This window comes from Pseudoliparis swirei, unplaced genomic scaffold (assembly GCF_029220125.1).
Source record: "Pseudoliparis swirei isolate HS2019 ecotype Mariana Trench unplaced genomic scaffold, NWPU_hadal_v1 hadal_26, whole genome shotgun sequence".
Lineage (NCBI taxonomy): Eukaryota > Metazoa > Chordata > Actinopteri > Perciformes > Liparidae > Pseudoliparis > Pseudoliparis swirei.
Window position 1 is genome coordinate 512,577 of NW_026613262.1, and position 27,113 is coordinate 539,689.

The 27,113-nt window shown below is 44.0% G+C and overlaps 2 pseudogenes; both read left to right on the plus strand.

The window, feature by feature from the left end:
* The first annotated feature begins 227 nt into the window (after window positions 1-227).
* Window positions 228-8,001, plus strand: LOC130191046 (E3 ubiquitin-protein ligase TRIM21-like; annotated as a pseudogene).
* A 10,009-nt stretch (window positions 8,002-18,010) lies between these two features.
* On the plus strand, window positions 18,011-25,541 carry LOC130191050 (E3 ubiquitin-protein ligase TRIM47-like; annotated as a pseudogene).
* Window positions 25,542-27,113: the final 1,572 nt, after the last annotated feature.

A 27,113-nucleotide genomic window follows, 5' to 3' on the forward strand; every position in this document is an offset into this window, starting at 1 on the left:
AATGTATTTATTCCTACGTGGCTGTGATGCACTGCTCACTTATACAATCGTAATCGCCGAAATGGATATGAACGGAGGCTTGGAGATCTCCAGCAATATGTTTGTGAATGTGTGACGAATCTGGTGAGCGAGACAGAGCCCCGCTGCAGATGTGAAGAGAACACAACACACGCACGCGTAGGGAAACCAGTAGGTTTGAAAACCAGTAGGGGTGTAACACCGGCAACGCAACAACTTGAGGGTTGAAAGTGGCACAATTATAACTTGATGCAAATCACAGTTATTTAGCTTGAACGTGTTTTCAACGAGAAGAAGCAGCAGACAATAAATAGTTATGAGTTGATGGACAGGTGACGTCAGGAAGAGGTCAACCGGTGTGAGCTTTGCCCTGCGCTTTGTCTCTCAGGTTGCCTTCTGCTTTCTCCGCCCTGCGACACAAACACAGTCAGAGTCCAAACTATCAACGTTTTATTAAAAACAAAGAGACAGTTGAAGCACACAAGTCCCCTTAAAAGACAAACTAAAGCTACAAAACTAAAAGAGCTGCAGATAAGAGGCGGAGCCACCCTGAAGAGGAGAGCTGCTGCGTCACACTCAGGAAACGAAAGTTAACTTCAGTCAGAAACACTGCAGTCGAGACGAGTCTCTGCTTTTCTCTCTGAGACGATTCAAAGTGACGTCTTCAGGTTTTTCTCAACAACTCAACAGAGTCTCTTCCAAACACTGGTGAGTACATCTGATCATATTCACACCTGTGATCACCAGGATTAACACAACACTTTAGCTTTACTCGGGCAGGAAGTTCCTCTCTTATCACTTCATACCTGATGAATTATTAACAATATAACTATGGCTGTCTGTCCACAGTCCCACGACACAGAAACTCACTTTAACTGCTTTAAACTGTCTCAGGAGGACTTTAGTCACTAGTAACTGAATCTGTGGTTTTCAGTTTAGTCTCACTCTGACTTTCCTGCTTTTGTTCCTGTTCATTGATCACTTCCTCTATTTCCTCTAGTAGTTTCACAATAAGAGTTTAAGGCTTTTATTGTGAAGCAGCTGGAGGAAATGTGATGTTAGTCATCAGTCAGCAGAGCTTTGTTGTCAGAGCTGTTGTCAGAAATAGTTACGACTAGTTCTCACTCACCGTAGTGATGCCGTGTTTCTGGTCTCCTGGGGACAGAAGGTCTCGTGTTGACGTGTCCTGCCCTTGATGAAGTCCTCCTCAGTCTCAGGTGTGATGAAGACGCGTAATAGTCAGGCTGTGGGTGGGAGAGTCTTTACCTGGAAGGAGAAGTAGTTCAGTCTCGTCAGGGATCATTTTCAGGTGGTGTCTGGATCTCCACTGAGAGATGCCCACAGTTGGTGTCATCAGCATAGCTATGGTAGGAAACGCCAGAGCTAGGGATGAGAATTGATACGATTTTAACGATTCCGATGCCTTATCGATTCGATTCCTTATCAATTCTTTTATCGATTCTTATTGGGCAAGGGGTGAAAAAAAAGAGCACAAACGGGTTTATTTACATTAATTTTCTTTTATATAATTTTCTATAATGCTGCATACACCATATACAGTATGTATACATTAGGGCTGCAACTAACGATTATTTTGATAATCGGTCAATTATTCTGTAGAGTAATCGAAAAAAACAAGCATTAATTCGAACCATTTATTAAAAAACAGAACAGAAGTGCAAATAACTTTAGAACGTGCACAAACAGGTTGCTCCTTGAACATTCCTGAGCTTTTAAAGTAATTCAAAGAAAAAAATATATATATATAAACGGACTAACACAAAAAACATACATATGTATGCATCAGCCAAATATATAGGCTTTAAAAAAATAAAGTGCACAAATATTTATATTTTTGTTTAAATGTTTAAAGGGACCTGAGCTGTCAGAACAATAAATAGTAAAAAATAAAGAAAAATACAGATCAGAAAACTTAACAGGATTTGTTGGAACATCAGAACTTTTCCTCTTCACTAAACTCAAACTCACACTCAGACAGACGACAGACAGACACACACACAATCACTCACTCCCTTTGTTCAGCCACTTTGTGTTGCAATGCAAAACTGTGAGCATGTCCACATGCTCCTGGCTCAGGCTCGCTCTTTTCTTGGAGGCTATGTTTCCTGCTGCAGAAAACAGCCGTTCAGATGGTGTTGAGGTGGCAGGGACACACAAGTAAGACTTGGCTAGCCTGGCCAACATGGGATATCGGTCATTGTTAGCCTTCCACCACAATAATGGGTTTTCTTCCTTGGCAAGGCTCTTTTCTCCAAAGTATGTGAGGACTTCGTTCCTCACTTGGATGTAAACATCCTCAGCTTCGCCTGCTCTATCCTCATCTTCACCATCAGAACCAAGGAGTGAGTCAAGTAGAGTGGCTGATTTAGTAGCTGTAGTATTCATGACACTGCAACTGCCATGCTGACCCATCTCCCTTCTCTCTTCAAGTGCCATTGTTTGCACTTTGGTCTGAACATGTAGGACTTCATCAGGTGAAAGACACTTCAGTTTCTTAAACCTTGGGTCAAGGACCATCGCTAGAATCACCGTGTTTGGTGCTCTATCTGAGAAAGCAGTCTCCCGTTTCCATCTCTCCTGCAACTGCTGCACAGCAGTGAGTTGGAAAGCCTGCAGCGGAGCTGACTCGGAGGCAGCACTCTGGGTGGACTTCAACAGCCCCTTCACAAGTGGAGGTATTGCAGATATTGTTGCATATTTCTGTCCACTCATGAACGCAGTGACACATTCAAAAGGCTTGAGAACTGTTGAAAGCTCTTCCAGCAGCTCCACTGGTCTGGTTTCAAATCGAGGTACCTTTTGCCTCTCTGTGTGACAGAGCTGTCGGACAGTGTTGCTGTGACAGGCCACCTTTGTTCGAGAAGCCGGCTGATCATAGAGAATGTACTGTTCCACCTTGTACTTACGTCTTGAACAAGGCTGTGCTCAGTTGTGGCCATTTGTTTCTGTTTCTCTTTGAGCTTACTGCTGGCTAGCTCACTGTTCTTAAAATGTTCTACCAGACATCTTGCAGCCCCGACAGCTTTTTCAATCCCTGGACTCTTTAATGCCGCATTGATGACAAGTTGCAAAGTATGGCCAGTGCAACGCACAGAGGACCACCCATGCTTCTCCTCCAGGATATTCACTGCAGCCACAACATTGGCACCATTGTCATGTACTATGGCAATGATTTTGCTTGGAGAAATGTCATATCTGGCCACTACCTGCTCCAACCACTCTGCAATGTTAGCTGCAGTATGTCTGTCTTGTAATGGCATGGTGGTGAGGCAGATTGACTGCATGTCCCAGTCATCTGTAATGTAGTGGCATGTAACACCAAGGTATGCTTCAGTTGCTACACTTGTCCACACATCTGTGGTGAGAGCAAGTTTGCTGGTGGTGGTGTTTATTGCACTCTTCACTTTCCTGAAAATATCTTCATATTTTCTCTCCATGAGATTTGTGAAGTGGGTCCTGGATGGCAGAGTGAAACCAGGGTTCAAGGTATGGATCATTTTCGTAAAGCCGTCATCTTCAACCACGGACAGAGGCCTCATGTCAGTGACGAGCATGTTGAGGATACCATCAGTCAAGACAGCGGCTCGCTGTGGTGTACACGGTGCATTTCCCGTCAAGAATCCTCTCATGGTTTGCTGTTTTTTTCTGGAATAAAAAACATAGTTTGAGTATGTGTACGAGCAACATTTACATCAACTCAATACATACATACTTATTGTTTTAGTTACTAGTTGTGTAAAGGTAGTAACCCAAAGAGCAGACACACTCACACAAGCTTATTCATGAAATGATTACCATCAATTTAGTAGGTGCAAGTTATGTTCATTTGTACACCACATTTAAAAACAGCTTAAGATGATCAAGTGCTACAAAATAACTTGAATAAAATGAAATCAGAAAGTACAATACACATAAATATATTTGTCAACAATAACAATATGGGACAAAGCAAAGAATATATACATGACAGGTTGAAAAATTAGCGGGCCAAAAAAGGCGAGTGGAAAAAAAGGTGTCTTGAGTCATGCAAACTATAGGATACACCTGCATTACTGCTCTTAGAGCTCACGCTATAACTTGTCATGCTAGTCTAGCTGGATAACGAGTAAACAGCAGCACCATAAGAGCTGCTGGAGGGGCGTTATGTTCCCCACTTCTAAACGAAACAAAGTCGGATTCTGTCGTGACTCACCCTGCTGTTGAACCTTCCTCCTCATCAAGGAACATGTTTTCGCTTAAGGTGCTGAATCATTACCGTGGTGCTCCCGTGCCACACCATGTTGTTGTTGCATAGCTTACATAGCACACACTTTTTTGTTGTGTTTAATGTGAAATGCTCCCACAGCTTGGATGACTTGGGTCGAACGGATTTTTCTGCCTCCGCCATATTTTTCAGAGCAACGTTACGGGTCTCTCCGATGATCTCTCTGGTCGTCTTTCCGCTACCTTCGCTCCGCTCCGCGCGCGCAACTAAATGATTTGTTCTTTTTACACAAACAGCTCCGCGACTTATCGAGTGGCGTAATAATCGCGCGACGCAACGAATCGAAAATAAAATTCGTTGGCAACTTTTCTAATAATCGATTTTTATCGATTTTATCGATTCGTTGTTGCAGCCCTAGTATACATACACATTTACATTTTTTTAAATAACCAAAAACATTTATACATATTCCTCTTGAACTTAAAATAAAACGTACATAACTTAAATAAAATGTATTCTGTTTAATTTAAACATGTTCCTAGAAATTACAGTGCTGAGTGCTCCTTCCTTTTTTTTAAAGGGTATATGAACTGAGCTGCCAAAAATGAAACTAGCAGTGGCAAATACCAAGTGTGCAACCATCAATTGTATGGATCATCAACAATTCTTGTGCAGAAAAATAAGCATGTCTGCTTTCTCCGGGAGGATCCGCGATCTCTCAGGACTTATTGTGTCTCCAGCCGTGGAGAACACTCTCTCAGATGGGCTGGAGGATGAACACAAAGATATGAGGAGGTGGACAAGACGTCTAGCTGTCGCCTATGACCCAGACAGACGACCAGCCTCTGACCGGTCTGACTCTGAACCTCATCAGCTAAATTGGATGGCAATGGAGATTATTTATATAGTGAAAGCTGGTTTACACAATGAAACAAATGGCACTAACAAAATCGCTAAATTTGCTGAGCTGACATAAAGCCACATTAAGAGGGGAGGCAAACACGACCTCTGCCTCAATGTAGGGGGCTGAACATGGAAGATTATATAGCTAAGCTAGCGTAGCTATATGCTAAATTTAATATTGGATTAAACATCGATATGCTCAGTTTAATAATGGGTTAACACGATAACGCGAACGTTTGCTGATAACACACGCCCTCCGATAATTAACACCGTTACGATCAAACATTTCTCAAAACTGGACTTTCAATCCAAACGTGAAGTGATCAATAACGGGACCAATGCCGGAGACCAAATGTGTGCTTCAAACGAAGGGACAGAAGATAACTTGATCGACTCCACACAATAAAGGCAAATGGCTTCACACAGTGAGTGGTTGTGACTTTTGAGGAGTTTACCTTGGACAGAAAGAGATGAAGCGCCGACGTTAGCTGAGCTGCTGCATCGAACACATGACACTCCTGTCATTTAATTCCACGCTGTGTTCAAATGTTTATTCATATTTGTTGTATTTCCTCCCTTCGACGAAATAGACTTTTTATACACGTTACAAGTGGCGTAGTTGTCGTGTGAAATGGAGCCAACCTTTAGAACGCTTCTGCCTAGTTGCCATGTTTGCTGCAGTCTGAAGAAGAAACTAAAAAAGTTTGCGCATGCGCATACAAGGACCGTTAGCAGAACCGTTAAAGAATTTGGCTGACGATCCCAAACAATCGGTTCACTGGGAACCGGTTCTAAAACAGAACCGGTTCTCGATTCCCATCCCTAGCCAGAGCTGAGAGAGTTGGTGTAAAAAGAGAAGAGGAGGGGATCCAGGACGGAGCCCTGAGGTACCCCACTAGTGAGAGGACAAGGTTCAGACACAACTCCTCTCCAGGTTACCTGGTGAGTGCGGTCGTTGAGGTAGGATGAGAAGAGGGAGAGAGCAGAACCTGAGATACCAGGTCCTGAAGGGAGGACATGAGGATCTGGTGGTCCACTGTGTCAAATGCAGCAGAAAGGTCTAGAAGGATAAAGACAGAGGAGAGAGAGGCTGCTCTAGCAGTGTGAAGGTGCTCAGAGACAACGAGGAGGGCAGTCTCTGTTGAGAGGCCGGCCTTGAAACCAGAAATTATTTTTACTTTTCAACAAATTATTGAATTTTATTTTGAATAACATGTTCTTCTTTTCTTCCTCAATGTGTGTAGAGATGGCTTCTGCAAACCTTCTGCTGTCTGAAGACCAGTTCCTGTGCTCCGTCTGGATGTGTTCACTAATCCAGTCACAACACCATGTGGACACAACTTCTGCAAAAAGTGCATCACTGAACACTGGAATGTGAGTGACAGGTGCCAGTGTCCCATGTGCCAAGAGGTTTTCACCACCAGACCAGATCTGAGGGTCAACACCTTCATGTCTGAGATGGTTTCTCAGTTCAGACAGTCGACTCAGCAGAAAGCCAGCAGCAGCAGCTCAGAGCAACAAGAGTCCAGACCAGGAGAAGTTCCCTGTGACGTCTGCACTGGAACCAAACTGAAGGCCCTGAAGTCCTGCCTGGTGAGACTCACCTGGAGCCTCACCTGACAGCTTCACGCCTGAAGAGACATCAGCTGATGGACCCTGTGGAGAACCTGGAAGACAGGATGTGTCTGAAGCACGATAAACCTCTGGAGCTGTTCTGTAGGACCGACCAGACGTGTGTCTGCATGCTCTGCACTGTGTTGGACCACAAGATGCACAATGTTGTTCCTCTGAAACAAGAATGTGAAGGAAAGAAGGTGGAGCTGCAGAAGACAGAGGCTGAAACTCAGGAGATGATCCAGAAGAGACGCCTGAAGATTCAGGAGGTCCAACACAACGTGAAGCTCAGTGAGGAAGATGCAGACCGAGAGAAAGCAGAAGGTGTTCAGGTCTTCACTGGTCTGAAGGAGTCTGTGGAGAGAAAACTGAACGAGCTCATCACTACGATAGAAGAGAAGCAGAGAAGCACCAAGAAACAGGCTGAAGACGCCATCAGAGAGATGGAACAGGAGATCTCTGATCTGATGAAGAGGAGCACTGAGGTGGAGAAGCTCTCCCTCTCTGAAGACCATCTCCACCTCCTCCAGAGTGTCCAGTCCCTCAACATCCACCATCCACCACCCACCAAGGACTGGTCTCAGGTCAGTGTTCCTCCAGCATCACATGAGGGGACTGTGAGGAGAGCTGTGTCTCAGCTGGAGGAGACGCTCAGTAACATGATGAAGACGCTGGTTGAAGTGAAGATGAAGAGGGTCCAGAAGTTTGCGCTGGACGTGACTCTTGATCCTAAAACAGCTCATCATTACCTCATCCTGTCTGATGACGGGAAACAAGTGAAACATGGTGATGTGACGAAGAATCTCCCAAACAACCCAGAGAGATTTACTACATATGTTTGTGTCTTAGCAAAGCAAAGTTTCTCTTCAGGCAGATTTTACTTTGAGGTTCAAGTTAAAGGAAAAACTGACTGGACTTTAGGAGTGGTCAGAGAGTCGATCGACAGGAAAGAAAACATCATATGGAGTCCTGAAGGTGGTTACTGGACTATATTTTTAACAAATGGAAACAAGTATCAAGCTAATGATGATCCTTCAGTTGTTCTCTCCCTGAAGTCTGGGCCTCAGAAGGTGGGGGTGTTTGTGGACTATGAGGAGGGTCTGGTCTCCTTCTATGACGTAGAAGCTGCAGCTCTCATCTACTCCTTTACTGGCTGCTCCTTCAAGAAGAAACTCCTCCCATTCTTCTGTCCTTGTGTTAATAATGGTGGTATAAACTCTGCTCCTCTGGTCATCTCATGATTCAGAATATGGGTTTATCAGCTCAACAAGACAGGCTATTACTTCAACTTGTCATGCATCTACTTGACTTCACTCGGTATGAGCGTTAGGACTGTTCTCATGTGTTTCTGTTGCTACATCGGGTTGTGGGCACGTTTCCATTGACACTCGTCAATAATCTCTTTGCTTTTTCACGACGAAACTCTATTTCACTTGCAAAGGAACTGTGGATGGAAACTTGGGAGGAAGCCATGAACATGGCAACTCCGTCGGGCGATGTCTGCCTTTACTCTGATTCATTTCAAGGTAAAATAAAACACTGTACTCCATGGAACAGCATCAACACGACCGCAAACAGTCACTGCTGTCCTGGAGCTGGAAGCGGCTTCATCAGACGCCTGCGTCCTGGGCGGAGCTGTGCGACTCTGATTCATTGTATGGAGCCAGACACGAAGGCGCTCGATGTTCCTGACAGCATTTGTGGTATTTCCACAACAAGTATAATGCAGAAATAGTTATTGTATCCCATAGTCGATAGCGAAATGAAAACTGTTTACAGGAATGTGACCGGAGCTATGTGCTGGTAGCGAATTAACCACAGTGGCTTGAGTGAAATCAGTTAAAAAGCGTTGCAAATATTCAATTCAACATGAAATCTTTCTTTGTGGTAATGCAGAAGGACATGAGTTGCTGGGCTCTCGCGCAATCAAACAGCCGGACACGATAGAGTCAACTTCTTCTGACATTTAATAGTGGGACCCAAGATGACGCGATTGAGATACAGCGTCACGTGAATACGCTCTGTGACAATACAGCGCGCATACCGTGGGTTTCCCCACCAGCACCAAGGATCGCCATGACACTGGAGAAGGTTTTCTTCGAAGACATGCTTTTATTCTGAAAGAGCACACACACCGGCAGACCGCCAAACACGGCGCCTCTGCTACCTCCTCCCTCCAGCTCTGCTGCTGCCCCTTTTATACAAGCAGCATCGGCTGCTGACTGATTGCCACTCAGTCAGAGCAGCTGACTGATTAATCAACCATAACAGCGAGGCCAGATTAGGGAGGACAGCTGCCACAGCTCTATTGGCTCTAAGTATTCCAATGACATGTCGTTCTTTAAAATCCGCCTTTCCCGGCGGAAGATATCTCTTGTATCCTTGTGCCAACAGCTTTCTAGCTGTGACAGATCAGAAGAACCCGGCTTCTACGCACTTTGTACACAAGCGCCTGCAGCACCACTTTGTTTGATGGTTTTATCTTTGATTTACTGTTTAAAGCCACATAATGATGTATTTGCATGTATTGAACACCACAAGTAAAAGTGAAGAAAGTGAAATAAATGGTTTTGGTACATGAGAAAAGTCAAATGGCACTTTGAGATGGTGCTTCAATGTATGATGCAAATTTTGAGGACCTACGCCCTAAATTCTCTTTACTAAAAAGTCCCAACTATTGTTACTGCTTTATTTTTCTGAGTCAAACTTTGCAGAGACTCTGTTAACAAGTTAATATTATTATCTACTGGGTGATTTTGAGGCCTTTGCTGTGCATCCATCCAGGATACTATATTCATCCTGAAAGTGCTTTTTTCTAATCGGACCTGAAACTTCTATGAAAATAGAAGTTTCATCTTTATTACTCTTAACCAGTAACATATATACTAATATTTACACATCTGAAGAAAAGCTCACATGTGTTCCTTTATTACTAACACCAACATTATTCAAATAGCTTTTTTGTGGTTGCAGAGCTACTGCCAACCCTTTTTAGATTTGGGTGAACATGTCATTTACAGGCAGAAACCCTCAAAAACCGGGTGGGGTTCAGGAGGTTAAACTATAATGGGCACTCGGTGAAAGACACACATACCTTCGCATATCACAAGATCGGGCATTGAATTATGAACCTACTTGGCATTAGTTGCATGCCAATTGGATAAAATTGACCGTGCTATGGTAAAAAGAAGATTTTGACCTATCCATGACCTTGACTCAATATGACCTTTGACCCGATTGATTCCAAAATCTAATCAAATGGTTCCCAGGATAATAACCAATCATCCACCAAATTTCATGCGATTCGGTTTAAAACTTTTTTTTTGCTCGAATAACACGGCATACGAAAGAAAAAAATAAATGAATACACGGCGATCAAAACATTACCTTCCGCATTTTCAATGCGAAGGTAACAAAGTAGAAAAGATGTCAACGGAGTTTAAAACTTCATTTAAAAAGGGGTTTAATTGATGACTCGTCACTTTGGACTTTTTATTTTGTTTTGAGAAAACTGGTGAGATGACTCAAGAGTCCAAGACATCTGTAAATATAGGATTGTTGAGTTAAAACTTCAAAATAAAGTTGTTGTCGCAAAGCATTGTGGGATTCCAGGCAATGAGGAACAGCCCGGCAATGCAGAAACTTGAATTGTTGAATGTCTTCACCTGATTCTTAACTTTTTGTTCACGTTATTTGGCCTGAACGCATGCCACGCCCGACAGTGACCCGTGGCGTAGCAGCGATTGGCGGATGACGCGGTGACATCGGCCTCGGGAAAACTTAGTTTGACTGAACTTTGTAAAATGTTCAACTGCAAAGTTTTTACAATCATCAAACTTGCCAAACACCAATAAAAAGTTCAAGTGAAACGTGGTTGTCTGACTTCTTGTATGTATTGTTAAATATGGTTGTTAATGTGTGAATGGAATTTTAAATCTGGATGAATACATCGTGCTTATTAATAAAATGTACATGATGTATGCTTTTTTTATAGGTACATTTGATTTTCTGATTAATATGAATATCAAACAATTATTATTAAATAGTATTATAAATACTGTATAAAACTCAACCTTTAATTTCCAAACGTCATCCTCAATAATCACGACTCAATCCTGGATCAGGAAACAGAGACATCCAAAAATATGCTTCTTCAATATAGAATCATATAAAAACTGTTTATTTAATTCTTCCCCTCCACTTTGAAAGAGAAGAAGAAGAGATCACAGAACTATTTACACGTCTGCAACATGGAGGAGACAAGAACAAGGATGTGGTACAAGCACCAGGTCACGTCTTTCACAATAAAAGCACAGGAATCCTTGACCATTCTTTAAATACACATTAAAAAATAATAAAGTGTAGAGTTATGAATGAAATCCTTCAGACAGAAAACGGAAGAAGTCGGGAGTGGGATTAAGCTCTCGTGTTACAAATATTAAAAAAAGGTTATTTATTCGTTTTATAATCCGGAATTCAGAGCTCGTCCGTTGCCTCCGCGCGGCTCTCAACATGGCGGCGCGTTGTCGTCTGCTCAGGTAGACGTCGCCCCACGGGGTCTTTACGGTGATGCTCCGAGTGTCACGGAGGAACAACAACAACAACAGTAAACACCTGCACAGGTGAAAACAGAAGCAGTGCTTCGTTTTGCGTCTGTTTTTTTTAAGTTGACGTCTCGGGAACGTTTTCAAAGTCGGATCGTCGTGAGAGAAAAAGTCAGATGAGCGACATTTAAACGTTTTTAACGTAAAACTGACGGAGCCAGAACAACCTGCCCCGCGCCGCGCATCAGAAAACATCGAGAAGTGTTTTTTAAACGTCGTCGGGGTCAAGCAGGAAAGTGAGGAAGAGACTCGTCTTCTTCAACTCCCGTACGAACCGTTTGAACACGCTCTGACCTCTGGGATTAATAATAATAATAATATCAACAAAGTAAACAGATTAATCATGAGGAACATTGAGCGTGACAAAAGGACAGACAGTGACAGATTCAGACCATGCCTCCTCACACGAGGTCAGCCAATCAGCACAAAGCAGAGATTGGTGTGTGTGTGTGTGTCTTTGTGGGATTATGATCATAATGTACCATCACCATGAATAAATGTGCAGTTACACGTGACTCTCCTTCCTTCTCTGGGCGTCGGTCAGGAATGCTTTGTTCAATATGACATTTTCACTTTGAGTTCTCGGGTATCTGACACACGGCTTTAGCCGAGAGGCGTCCTGCCGTGCCATCTCAATCCAATCACCGCCGTGTTGACCCGACCGACAACCGCTGGAAACAAACAACAACAGAGGCGTGAAGGGAGCTTCAGACTTCTTCACGCTCAAAGGCTCCAGAGGCTTCCGAAGCCGGCTCAGCGCTGCGGGCGCGAGTCCCTCCTCGGAGAATCGTAGCCCTTCAACAAAGCCCCAGCACCGCGCTGGCTCCCGTTGGCGGCGGCCACACAACGGAGGAGGACGCGACACCCTGACCCAGAGGGCGGACCTACTTCAGCATGGCCAGGAACGAGGGGGGCTCCACGTCGGGGATCCGGATCTCCTCCTGATCCTCCGCCAGCTCGCCATAAAACATGGCGTGGAACACGGAGCTGCCGACGGCCAGGACGTACTGACGGAGCAGAGCAACGACACCAGATCACCTCGGACTCACACACAGGGCGGGATTATCAAAGGTGACGAGTTCATCAGGTTGTAACCGTCTAAAGTCGGGATGTTGTCCAGTGTTCAGCGGTTCCAGTCAAACGTAAATAGACATGATTCTCTTCTTCTTCTCGAGGGTCTCACCTTGTGCCCCGGGATCCGCTCCGTGCCGCGGGCGACCCACAAAGTGAACGCCATCGTCTCGTTGTTGAACATGACTGAATTCCTACAGGAAACACAACATGTTGTCTTAAAATATGAAAACTAAGAAGTTATATTGAATATTCCATGTGATGGGAGACGGTCAGATCCTTTACTCTCGAAAGTCTAAAGCCTCCAAGCTCAATCTACAAGTATCATCAGAGAAATGTACAGGGTTCTGACACATTGTGACCGATGGATTTCCAGGACTTTAAACCAAATGTCCATGACTGAACTAAAATCTCAGTATAAACATGAAAACTGTTGAAAATGTTGCATATTGAGAGCTATCGCCGGCTTATATTTTGAGCCTCTTTCTTTAAAAAATATATTAATTATTTCAAACGCGGCGTAAATGAACACGTGATTATAACATTTCCATGACTTTTCCAAAACTTTTGTGATTTCATTTTTTTCCATGACTTTTCCAGGCCTGGAAATGACCATTTAAAACTCCATGACTTTTCCAGGTTTTCCATGACCGTACGAACCCTGAATGTACTTAAAGTATTGGAAGTAAAAGTTGCATTATTGTGTTTTATCTAGGAGGAAAAAGTATCTTCAGTTAAAAAATGTAAATAAAAAGATGGAATATCCACAACTCCTCATGAAATGAACTCAAAGTGATGCTCTGCATATGTAATCCTCGCTTCCGGTGTCAGACCCACCTCTCCCGGATGGTGGGGAACAGGCCCTGCCAGCTGCTGCCGCCCTGCGCCGCGGTGCTCGTGTTGTTGTTCGTGAGGTTCTGCTGCTGGTGCTGCTGGATGGAGGAGGAGGAGGAGGAGGAGGAGGAAGAGGAGGTGCTGCTGCTCGCTGAGGCGGAGGTGACCAGCTTCTTGGTGGGAAACAGCTCTGCAGCCATTATCTTCCAGTCAGACTGCCGGCCGGGTCATGGCAGCTCCGGGTCCCGGACTCACCTGCCGCCGCTGCCGGTACCGGTACCGGTCGAGTCTGGAGGGAACACCCGAGAAACGAGCTTTGAATTCGGACACCGAGAAGAGCCACACGGCGGCATGCGGCTCAGCTCACTCTGGCGTGCCAACGCTCGTGCAAACTATCAACGTTTTATTAAAAACAAAGAGACAGTTGAAGCACACAAGTCCACTTAAAAGACACACTTTGTTTTCTTTATAAAGTTTGTAACTATTCCTTTACAGTAACTTTGGTTTAAGCGGTTCAAATATATATATACACACATATATAAATTCAAATACATGAATAATATATATATTTATAAATATATACTGTATATATATAATAAATAATATATATACAATAAATAAATGATATATATATATATATATATATATATCTGTGATGTGAGAGCTTGTACCTGCGATGTTGAACACAGCCTGCAGGCCGGAGGAACATTGCCGGTTGACGGTGTAACACGGCACCGTGTCCGGAAACCCGCTGAAACGAAGACAGAGCTGTGAGACACGCCGCGGCGGGACGGAGGAGGGGCGCGTGAGTCAGTGATGATGAAGAGGAGGAGGAGGTCTGACCTGAGGAAGTGAGCCACCTGGCCATCACAGCACTCCGGCTGCAGCACGTTACCTGCAGACAGCAATACACAACCAAAATATAAAAAACACACCAGCAATAACAAGTACACAAGAGTACACGCAAGTACACAAAAGTACACAAGAGTACACGCAAGTACACAATAGTACACACAAGTACACAAGAGTACACGCAAGTACACAAGAGTACACAAGTACACTAGAGTACACACAAGTACATCAAATATTAAAATAGTATTTCGGTTTCCCACCGACACAAACGTCTCCCAGCGGTCGGGAGGAAGGCCAACGTCCGCGAGCACCGCGCGCATCACGGCGCTCAGCAGCTCGTCAGGCGTCGTGTCCTGCAGACAAGCAGCAGGGCTCGTTAACCCCAAAGGTCAGAGGTCAGAGGTCAGGGGAGGAGTTAGAGTACAGGGAGTATTCGTAGCTTCATGGAGTTAAAGTACAATAAGTATTTTCAGCTTTTAAAGTACAATAAGTATTCTCAGCGTTATGTAGTTAAAAACATGTACGTATTCTTCATGTAGTTAAAGTACAATAAGTATTCTCAGCGTTATGTAGTTAAAGTACAATAAGTATTTTCAGATTTATGTAGTTAAAGTACAATAAGTATTCTCAGCTTTATGTTTTTATTTAAAAGTAAAATAAGTATTCTCAGATTTATCATGTAGTTAAAGTACATGAAGTATTCGTAACTTCATGTAGTTAAAGTACAGGAAGTATTCTCATCTTCATGTCGTACAACTAGCAGCAATAAAGTTACACATGTTTTCTGAGCTCATGAGTACTCGTTAGTCCCAGTTACCATGAACGCCCCTCTCTTCGCTTTCCCGATGGCGGTCCTCGGTCCGTGAACCACCACCACGTCCTGCGGGCTGCTGCCCGGCGCCGAGCCGCACTCCGTCCGCCGTACATCCCGCGTGTACCTCGGGGAACCGGAGGACGACAAGTGGCCCGAAATGACTTTTAATCTGTGCATTATGACGACAAAACACCAGAGTTTAATCTGCGAGATTAATACATGGAGTTCGTACTCTGCTCCCAGCTGTCAACTGGCGGGACGGAAAGCGCGGAGGGACAAACTACAGCGAATCGAGTCCGAGCGGTCGATGCTCTGTAGATGATCAGCGATCGAGTAAATGACACGTGAATTAAGACAGATATGAGCGTGAAGGTGTGTGAATGAATGATATTGTGTGAGTGAGCGTGTGAGTGTGAATGATGTTGTGTGTGTGTGTGTGTGTGTGTGTTTGAGTGATGGTGATCTTGCGTCAATGTGTGTGAATGAATGATCTTGTGTGAGTGAGCGTGTGAGTGTGAATGATGTTGTGTGTGTGTGTGTGAGTGTGAATAAATGAAGTTTAGTGTGTGAATGTGTGAGTGTGTTTGAGCCCAGGCCCGGGGTGGGTAATCGGGAGAATCGGGAGAGTTCCCGGTGGGCCGTTTCACTTCTGGGCGGTCGAATTTTATTTGTTGACATTTGTCACGTTAGTCCATCTTCTCTTAAAGTGGGCTACACACGCGCATTCTGACACCAGCCTCTGCATGGGTTGTACCATGCGAGGAAGTTCACCCTCCCAAATAATAGAGTTGGTTCAGTCCATTATGGAACCAACCAACTCAATTTGGGAGGAGCGCTTCTAATCGAGTTGGTTCGGTCCTTGGCAGTCTTTTCCAAAGTTTTCTCAGCTCCTGATAGCTGGGCCGGCCGACCACAACGATCCGTCAGGGAGGATGGACGGGAGGAAGAGGGCAGGAGGGGCTGGAAAAGCCAGGTTGAAAAAAAGAAAGGCATTGGAGGAGGATGCTGCCAAATGTGCCAAGCTTACAGATTTATTTTCAAGAGGAGAAACACAAGTGGCAACTGGTAAAGAGAGACAGAGGCCTAATGATTAGCATAACTATTCGGCTGACGTTGTAGCCTTGATTAATATCATTGTAGCGTTGTCAACCTATTCTCAAGCAAAATATTAAATTGAATTAAAATATTAGCCTTTTTATATCACCCAAAATATGGCGATCCATAGACTTTGCAAATATTATGCAAATATTGATTTATACTATTGATATTGATATTGAAGTATGCAGTAATATCACTCTTAATTTTTCTTTCGGAGCAGCAGATAAGAGTCTCCTGCTGAAAATGATGAGCCCGACATTTGCAATGAGGAGGCCATGACTACAGGGACAGGTAGAGAGGATAACAGAGGACACTATATGAATTAAAGTTATATATTCTAAGAAAGAGCAGTACAGTACTTGATGAACCAACATGCATTGTTTGCTCAGAAGTGTGTGTAGTAAAGGAGTAAATCACCACTATATAATACTCATGCAGAAAAATTATAATGACCATGACAATGACCATGACAATGACCATGACGGCCCCCATGAGGTCTCACTCCAACAAATCTGGCTGCCTAATCTGAATCTGACACCCCTGCTACGCCCTTCTGCCTTTTTTAATGTTGTGCATATTTTTTGTTAACTTCTCATCTTAAGTGGATTATTATTGTTGTATTTAACCGTTACATTATTTGTTGGACCATGGTATTAATAAAAGAACTACAGGATAGTAAGAGCTGAACTGTTGCTTCATTTATCCAATTTCCACGATACCATGAAAAAAGTGGGCTGGTCTTGAGCCTGAAATTCCCAGGCTGAAAAGTGGCCCCACTCCGGCCCTGTTTGAGCGTGTGTGTGAGAGTGTGTGTGTGTGAATGAATGATCTTGTGCGTGTGTGTGTGTGTGTGTGAGTGAGTGTGTGAATGTTCTCGTGAATGAATGAATAATTAACAACCAGCACGAGCCGCTGCAAAAATGTAAAAAATTGACTATTTTCTCTTCATTTCCACAAAGTCCATAAGACAGAAACACAGACCCAAAGAATGCAGCGCAACGTTTGACGGAGTGTTTTCATTGGACACCATGGGACCGCAATGCATTGTGGGATTCCGGACCGGTGTTACACCCCTACTGGTTTTCAAACCTACTGGTTTCCCTACGCGTGTGTGTGTTGTGTTCTCTTCACATCTGCAGCGGGGCTCTGTCTCGCTCACCAGATTCGTCACACATTCACAAACATATTGCTGGAGATCTTCAAGCCTCCGTTCATATTGTATTTATAAAAATATGTGTTTCTTCATGTGTGACGTGTAGTGCTCACTTGTACAATCGTAAATAGATGTGACATGTGGCTTCAAGAGCTCCAGCAATATGTTCTACATTGTTTTGTCGATGGAACATTACTAGTATTCCATTCTTCCTGTTGTTCAGTGTTCGCAATGTTTCTAATCTCTGTTCACAGTACCATCGTCATTATATACTCGTCACGAAAGTCAATTAGTTGTTGTCGGTATTGTGTGGCTGTTGCGTTGCGAACAAGCATCGCTAAACATGTTTCAAAGTGTAAATATCCTAACAAGGTAACCAGTTGTTTCAGATCCCCTCCGCCAAACTGTTCCCATGAAACAAAAGATGTGACGTAATGGTTGAATATATCAATTACTTGAGTTGAAACTAATATCTGGTGGCGCAGCGCACAGACTGCGCGGCTTAGAGTGCAGTTTCATTTTGCGTGACAGAGATCGAAACCAGGTCGGGCGATCTTTTTATTTTTATTTTTTATTAAATGTATTTCTTCCTACGTGGCTGTGATGCACTGCTCACTTATACAATCGTAATCGCCGAAATGGATATGAACGGAGGCTTGGAGATCTCCAGCAATATGTTTGTGAATGTGTGACGAATCTGGTGAGCGAGACAGAGCCCCGCTGCAGATGTGAAGAGAACACAACACACGCACGCGTAGGGAAACCAGTAGGTTTGAAAACCAGTAGGGGTGTAACACCGGCAACGCAACAACTTGAGGGTTGAAAGTGGCACAATTATAACTTGATGCAAATCACAGTTATTTAGCTTGAACGTGTTTTCAACGAGAAGAAGCAGCAGACAATAAATAGTTATGAGTTGATGGACAGGTGACGTCAGGAAGAGTTCAACAGTTGTGAGCTTTGCCCTGCGCTTTGTCTCTCAGGTTGCCTTCTGCTTTCTCCGCCCTGCGACACAAACACAGTCAGAGTCCAAACTATCAACGTTTTATTAAAAACAAAGAGACAGTTGAAGCACACAAGTCCCCTTAAAAGACAAACTAAAGCTACAAAACTAAAAGAGCTGCAGATAAGAGGCGGAGCCACCCTGAAGAGGAGAGCTGCTGCGTCACACTCAGGAAACGAAAGTTAACTTCAGTCAGAAACACTGCAGTCGAGACGAGTCTCTGCTTTTCTCTCTGAGACGATTCAAAGTGACGTCTTCAGGTTTTTCTCAACAACTCAACAGAGTCTCTTCCAAACACTGGTGAGTACATCTGATCATATTCACACCTGTGATCACCAGGATTAACACAACACTTTAGCTTTACTCGGGCAGGAAGTTCCTCTCTTATCACTTCATACCTGATGAATTATTAACAATATAACTATGGCTGTCTGTCCACAGTCCCACGACACAGAAACTCACTTTAACTGCTTTAAACTGTCCCAGGAGGACTTTAGTCACTAGTAACTGAATCTGTGGTTTTCAGTTTAGTCTCACTCTGACTTTCCTGCTTTTGTTCCTGTTCATTGATCACTTCCTCTATTTCCTCTAGTAGTTTCACAATAAGAGTTTATGGCTTTTATTGTGAAGCAGCTGGAGGAAATGTGATGTGTTAGTCATCAGTCAGCAGAGCTTTGTTGTCAGAGCTGTTGTCAGAAATAGTTACGACTAGTTCTCACTCACCGTAGTGATGCCGTGTTTCTGGTCTCCTGGGGACAGAAGGTCTCGTGTTGACGTGTCCTCCCCTTGATGAAGTCCTCCTCAGTCTCAGGTGTGATGAAGACGCGTAATAGTCAGGCTGTGGGTGGGAGAGTCTTTACCTGGAAGGAGAAGTAGTTCAGTCTAGTCAGGGATCATTTTCAGGTGGTGTCTGGATCTCCACTGAGAGACGCCCACAGTTGGTGTCATCAGCATAGCTATGGTAGGAAACGCCAGAGCTAGGGATGAGAATTGATACGATTTTAACGATTCCGATGCCTTATCGATTCGATTCCTTATCAATTCTTTTATCGATTCTTATTGGGCAAGGGGTGAAAAAAAAGAGCACAAACGGGTTTATTTACATTAATTTTCTTTTATATAATTTTCTATAATGCTGCATACACCATATACAGTATGTATACATTAGGGCTGCAACTAACGATTATTTTGATAATCGGTCAATTATTCTGTAGAGTAATCGAAAAAAACAAAAAAAACAAGCATTAATTCGAACCATTTATTAAAAAACAGAACAGAAGTGCAAATAACTTTAGAACGTGCACAAACAGGTTGCTCCTTGAACATTCCTGAGCTTTTAAAGTAATTCAAAGAAAAAAATATATATATAAACGGACTAACACAAAAAACATACATATGTATGCATCAGCCAAATATATAGGCTTTAAAAAAATAAAGTGCACAAATATTTATATTTTTGTTTAAATGTTTAAAGGGACCTGAGCTGTCAGAACAATAAATAGTAAAAAATAAAGAAAAATACAGATCAGAAAACTTAACAGGATTTGTTGGAACATCAGAACTTTTCCTCTTCACTAAACTCAAACTCACACTCAGACAGACGACAGACAGACACACACACAATCACTCACTCCCTTTGTTCAGCCACTTTGTGTTGCAATGCAAAACTGTGAGCATGTCCACATGCTCCTGGCTCAGGCTCGCTCTTTTCTTGGAGGCTATGTTTCCTGCTGCAGAAAACAGCCGTTCAGATGGTGTTGAGGTGGCAGGGACACACAAGTAAGACTTGGCTAGCCTGGCCAACATGGGATATCGGTCATTGTTAGCCTTCCACCACAATAATGGGTTTTCTTCCTTGGCAAGGCTCTTTTCTCCAAAGTATGAGGACTTGCTCCTCACTTGGATGTAAACATCCTCAGCTTCGCCTGCTCTATCCTCATCTTCACCATCAGAACCAAGGAGTGAGTCAAGTAGAGTGGCTGATTTAGTAGCTGTAGTATTCATGACACTGCAACTGCCATGCTGACCCATCTCCCTTCTCTCTTGAAGTGCCATTGTTTGCACTTTGGTCTGAACATGTAGGACTTCATCAGGTGAAAGACACTTCAGTTTCTTAAACCTTGGGTCAAGGACCATCGCTAGAATCACCGTGTTTGGTGCTCTATCTGAGAAAGCAGTCTCCCGTTTCCATCTCTCCTGCAACTGCTGCACAGCAGTGAGTTGGAAAGCCTGCAGCGGAGCTGACTCGGAGGCAGCACTCTGGGTGGACTTCAACAGCCCCTTCACAAGTGGAGGTATTGCAGATATTGTTGCATATTTCTGTCCACTCATGAACGCAGTGACACATTCAAAAGGCTTGAGAACTGTTGAAAGCTCTTCCAGCAGCTCCACTGGTCTGGTTTCACATCGAGGTACCTTTTGCCTCTCTGTGTGACAGAGCTGTCGGACAGTGTTGCTGTGACAGGCCACCTTTGTTCGAGAAGCCGGCTGATCATAGAGAATGTACTGTTCCACCTTGTACCACGTCTTGAACAAGGCTGTGCTCAGTTGTATTTGTTTCTGTTTCTCTTTGAGCTTACTGCTGGCTAGCTCACTGTTCTTAAAATGTTCTACCAGACATCTTGCAGCCCCGACAGCTTTTTCAATCCCTGGACTCTTTAATGCCGCATTGATGACAAGTTGCAAAGTATGGCCAGTGCAACGGACAGAGGACCACCCATGCTTCTCCTCCAGGATATTCACTGCAGCCACAATATTGGCACCATTGTCATGTACTATGGCAATGATTTTGCTTGGAGAAATGTCATATCTGGCCACTACCTGCTCCAACCACTCTGCAATGTTAGCTGCAGTATGTCTGTCTTGCAATGGCATGGTGGTGAGGCAGATTGACTGCATGTCCCAGTCATCTGTAATGTCGTGGCATGTAACACCAAGGTATGCTTCAGTTGCTACACTTGTCCACACATCTGTGGTGAGAGCAAGTTTGCTGGTGGTGGTGTTTATTGCACTCTTCACTTTCATGAAAATATCTTCATATTTTCTCTCCATGAGATTTGTGAAGTGGGTCCTGGATGGCAGAGTGAAACCAGGGTTCAAGGTATGGATCATTTTCGTAAAGCCGTCATCTTCAACCACGGACAGAGGCCTCATGTCAGTGACGAGCATGTTGAGGATACCATCAGTCAAGACAGCGGCTCGCTGTGGTGTACACGGTGCATTTCCCGTCAAGAATCCTCTCATGGTTTGCTGTTTTTTTCTGGAATAAAAAACATAGTTTGAGTATGTGTACGAGCAACATTTACATCAACTCAATACATACATACTTATTGTTTTAGTTACTAGTTGTGTAAAGGTAGTAACCCAAAGAGCAGACACACTCACACAAGCTTATTCATGAAATGATTACCATCAATTTAGTAGGTGCAAGTTATGTTCATTTGTACACCACATTTAAAAACAGCTTAAGATGATCAAGTGCTACAAAATAACTTGAATAAAATGAAATCAGAAAGTACAATACACATAAATATATTTGTCAACAATAACAATATGGGACAAAGCAAAGAATATATACATGACAGGTTGAAAATTAACGGGCCAAATAAGGCGAGTGGAAGAAAAGGTGTCTTTAGTCATGCAAACTATAGGATACACCTGCATTACTGCTCTTAGAGCTCACGCTATAACTTGTCATGCTAGTCTAGCTGGATAACGAGTAAACAGCAGCACCATAAGAGCTGCTGGAGGGGCGTTATGTTCCCCACTTCTAAACGAAACAAAGTCGGATTCTGTCGTGACTCACCCTGCTGTTGAACCTTCCTCCTCATCAAGGACTCCAACATGTTTTCGCTTAAGGTGCTGAATCATTACCGTGGTGCTCCCGTGCCACACCATGTTGTTGTTGCATAGCTTACATAGCACACACTTTTTTGTTGTGTTTAATGTGAAATGCTCCCACAGCTTGGATGACTTGGGTCGAACGGATTTTTCTGCCTCCGCCATATTTTTCAGAGCAACGTTACGGGTCTCTCCGATGATCTCTCTGGTCGTCTTTCCGCTACCTTCGCTCCGCTCCGCGCGCGCAACTAAATGATTTTTTTTTTTTACACAAACAGCTCCGCGACTTATCGAGTGGCGTAATAATCGCGCGACGCAACGAATCGAAAATAAAATTCGTTGGCAACTTTTCTAATAATCGATTTTTATCGATTTTATCGATTCGTTGTTGCAGCCCTAGTATACATACACATTTACATTTTTTTAAATAACCAAAAACATTTATACATATTCCTCTTGAACTTAAAATAAAACGTACATAACTTAAATAAAATGTATTCTGTTTAATTTAAACATGTTCCTAGAAATTACAGTGCTGAGTGCTCCTTCCTTTTTTTTAAAGGGTATATGAACTGAGCTGCCAAAAATGAAACTAGCAGTGGCAAATACCAAGTGTGCAACCATCAATTGTATGGATCATCAACCATTCTTGTGCAGAAAAATAAGCATGTCTGCTTTCTCCGGGAGGATACGCGATCTCTCAGGACGTATTGTGTCTCCAGCCGTGGAGAACACTCTCTCAGATGGGCTGGAGGATGAACACAAAGATATGAGGAGGTGGACAAGACGTGCTGTAGCCTGTGACCCAGACAGACGACCAGCCTCTGAACCGGTCTGACTGAACCTCATCAGCTAAATTGGATGGAAATGGAGATTATTTATATAGTGAAAGCTGGTTTACACAATGAAACAAATGGCACTAACAAAATCGCTAAATTTGCTGAGCTGACATAAAGCCATTAAGAGGAGGCAAACACGACCTCTGCCTCAATGTAGGGGCTGAACATGGAAGATTATATAGCTAAGCTAGTAGCTATATGCTAAATTTAATAATGGATTAAACATCGATATGCTCAGTTTAATAATGGTTAACACGATAACGCGACGTGTGCTGATAACACACGCCCGATAATTAACACCGTTTATCAAACATTTCTCAAAACTGGACTTTCAATCCAAACGTGAAGTGATCGATAATAACGGGACCAATGCCGGAGACCAAATGTGTGCTTCAAACGAAGGGACAGAAGATAACTTGATCGACTCCACAATAAAGGCAAATGGCTTCACAGTGAGTGGTTGTGATCACTTTGAGGAGTTTACCTTGGACAGAAAGAGATGAAGCGCCGGCGTTAGCTGAGCTGCATCGAACACATGACACTCCTGTCATTTAATTCCACGCTGTGTTCAAATGTTTATTCATATTTGTTGTTCCTCCTTCGAAATAGACTTTTATACACGTTACAAGTGGCGAGTTGTCGGTGAAATGGAGCCAAACTTTAGAACGCTTCTGCCTAGTTGCCATGTTTGCTGCAGTCTGAAGAAGAAACTAAAAAAGTTTGCGCAGAGGACCGTTAGCAGAACCGTTAAAGAATTTGGCTGACGATCCCAAACAATCGGTTCACTGGGAACCGGTTCTAAAACAGAACCGGTTCTCGATTCCCATCCCTAGCCAGAGCTGAGAGAGTTGGTGTAAAAAGAGAAGAGGAGGGGATCCAGGACGGAGCCCTGAGGTACCCCACTAGTGAGAGGACAAGGTTCAGACACAACTCCTCTCCAGGTTACCTGGTGAGTGGCCTGAGGTAGGATGAGAAGAGGGAGAGAGCAGAACCTGAGATACCAGGTCCTGAAGGGAGGACATGAGGATCTGGTGGTCCACTGTGTCAAATGCAGCAGAAAGGTCTAGAAGGATAAGGACAGAGGAGAGAGGCTGCTCTAGCAGTGTGAAGCTGCTCAGAGACAACGAGGAGGGCAGTCTCTGTTGAGAGGCCGGCCTTGAAACCAGAAATTATTTTTACTTTTCAACAAATTATTGAATTTTTATTTTGAATAACATGTTCTTCTTTTTCTTCCTCAATGTGTGTAGAGATGGCTTCTGCAAACCTTCTGCTGTCTGAAGACCAGTTCCTGTGCTCCGTCTGTCTGGATGTGTTCACTGATCCAGTCACAACACCATGTGGACACAACTTCTGCAAAAAGTGCATCACTGAACACTGGAATGTGAGTGACAGGTGCCAGTGTCCCATGTGCAAAGAGGTTTTCACCACCAGACCAGATCTGAGGGTCAACACCTTCATGTCTGAGATGGTTTCTCAGTTCAGACAGTCGACTCAGCAGAAAGCCAGCAGCAGCAGCTCAGAGCAACAAGAGTCCAGACCAGGAGAAGTTCCCTGTGACGCCTGCACTGGAACCAAACTGAAGGCCCTGAAGTCCTGCCTGGTGTGTCAGGCCTCCACTGTGAGACTCACCTGAGCCTCACCTGACAGCTTCACGCCTGAAGAGACATCAGCTGATGGACCCTGTGGAGAACCTGGAAGACAGGATGTGTCTGAAGCACGATAAACCTCTGGAGCTGTTCTGTAGGACCGACCAGACGTGTGTCTGCATTCTCTGCACTGTGTTGGACCAAGATGCACAATGTTGTTCCTCTGAAACAAGAATGTGAAGGAAAGAAGGTGGAGCTGCAGAAGACAGAGGCTGAAACTCAGGAGATGATCCAGAAGAGACGCCTGAAGATTCAGGAGGTCCAACACAACGTGAAGCTCAGTGAGGAAGATGCAGACCGAGAGAAAGCAGAAGGTGTTCATGTCTTCACTGGTCTGAAGGAGTCTGTGGAGAGAAAACTGAACGAGCTCATCACTACGACAGAAGAGAAGCAGAGAAGCACCAAGAAACAGGCTGAAGACGCCATCAGAGAGATGGAACAGGAGATCTCTGATCTGATGAAGAGGAGCACTGAGGTGGAGAAGCTCTCCCTCTCTGAAGACCATCTCCACCTCCTCCAGAGTGTCCAGTCCCTCAACATCCACCATCCACCACCCACCAAGGACTGGTCTCAGGTCAGTGTTCCTCCAGCATCACATGAGGGGACTGTGAGGAGAGCTGTGTCTCAGCTGGAGGAGACGCTCAGCAACATGATGAAGACGCTGGTTGAAGTTAAGATGAAGAGGGCCCAGAAGTTTGCAGTGGACGTGACTCTTGATCCTGAAACAGCTCATCATTACCTCATCCTGTCTGATGACGGGAAACAAGTGAAACATGGTGATGTGACGAAGAATCTCCCAAACAACCCAGAGAGATTTACTAAATATGTTTGTGTCTTAGCAAAGCAAAATTTCTCTTCAGGCAGATTTTACTTTGAGGTTCAAGCAAAGGAAAACTGACTGGACTTTAGGAGTGGTCAGAGAGTCTATTAACAGGAAAGAAGACATCACATGGAGTCCTGAAGGTGGTTACTGGACTATATTTTTAACAAATGGAAACAAGTATCAAGCTAATGTTGGTCCTTCAGTTCTTCGCCCCTGAGTCTGGGCCTCAGAAGGTAAAAGTTTGTGGACTATGAGGAGGGTCTGTCTCCTCTATGACGTAGAAGCTGCAGCTCTCATCTACCCTTTACTGGCTGCCCTTCAAGGAGAAACCTCCCATACTTCTGTCCTCATAATAATGATGGTATAAACTCTGCTCCTCTGAAAAAACAGAATTTTTTTATCTGAATAAAACTAGATTTGGCCAAAAGAATGAATATGAGACTACTCTAAAAATGTTGAAGAATGAATCAGCAAAATACTGTGTGTGCAGGTTTTTGCATGTCTACCCGTATATATATAATATATTTTGTGTATGGTTTTTGTCTGAGTATCTTTGTATATGTACAGTGTGTACATCTTTTCTTTTGCATATATTTCGAAAACCAATAAAAGATTTGAGCACAAAAACAAGGGGCCCAATGCAGCCAATCGGATCAAGCAAGAGGCCGAAGGCAGCCAATCAGATCAAGCAGGAGGCGGGCTCTCCTTCCTGTTTTCGTGGTATGGGGGAAATTAAAAGAAAAAGGCAAACCCACGAGACACTCATATTAGCGGTATAACCTCCGCTTTTATGGGGCGTTCTCCTCCTCTTCATCCCACAACACAGCAAGAGCGCGACGGCTGCTTGCCTCCATTTTGTAAATGAAGTTGTATCGCCCGGCTGCGCGCACTCCACTGGCACGTTTTACCACGGCGGTTTGAAGCGGCTGGTGGATCGAGCCCAAAGCTAAGGTTTTGCTAATCCTGGTGGTTACAGGTGTAATTTTAAATATGATGTACTCACCAGTGTTCGTAAGAGACTCTGATGAAGTCACTTTGAATTGAGAGAAAGCGAGACTGCTCCCTGCGGTGTTTCTGCCGGACCAACGTGGGTTTCCCGGGGTGTGACGCAGCAGCTCTCCTCTTCGGGGTGGCTCCCCCTCTTACCTGCAGCCAGGGTTGCCAGGTCTGTGTGAAAACCAGCCCAATGGCCAATCAAACCAGCCCAATGGCCAATAAAACAAGCCCAAAAAACAAGCCCAATATCAGAACTCAAAATATGCCTGTGCCAAAACCATATACACTGCTTTTAAGCATCGACTCGTTTAGAAAACATGGGGGGGATGCAAGTTCAACAACGGCTTGAAAAGAACGAGTGTTTCTGGTCACGGTCGGTGAAATGCTTCTGAAGCTGCCTTATTTTGGTGGAATCTCACAGCAGAGCAAGAAGCACAGAGACTAGCGAGGCCGCCAGAGCCATGGGCTAGCTCCTGCTCCGCCGCTCGCAACGACGTCAACGCTACAACGCTGAAGGTCATCGGAGGAAATCAGCGCCGTGCAACAAAGAGCTCATCACCGAAGACCAACAGGGCGGCGCGTTCTTCATTCTGTTCCACGAGACTCTGGACCAGTCCACCGCGAGCAGACAGCTGGACTTCATGGCGTTATTGGTGAAATGACCACGTCCCGTCAGGATCCTGTGGAGCTCATGGGCCATGACACCAGGACCTACTTCAGCATCTCAAAGTAAGTCTAACATAAATATATATGTATTAACTATCCTCATGTATATGAGTA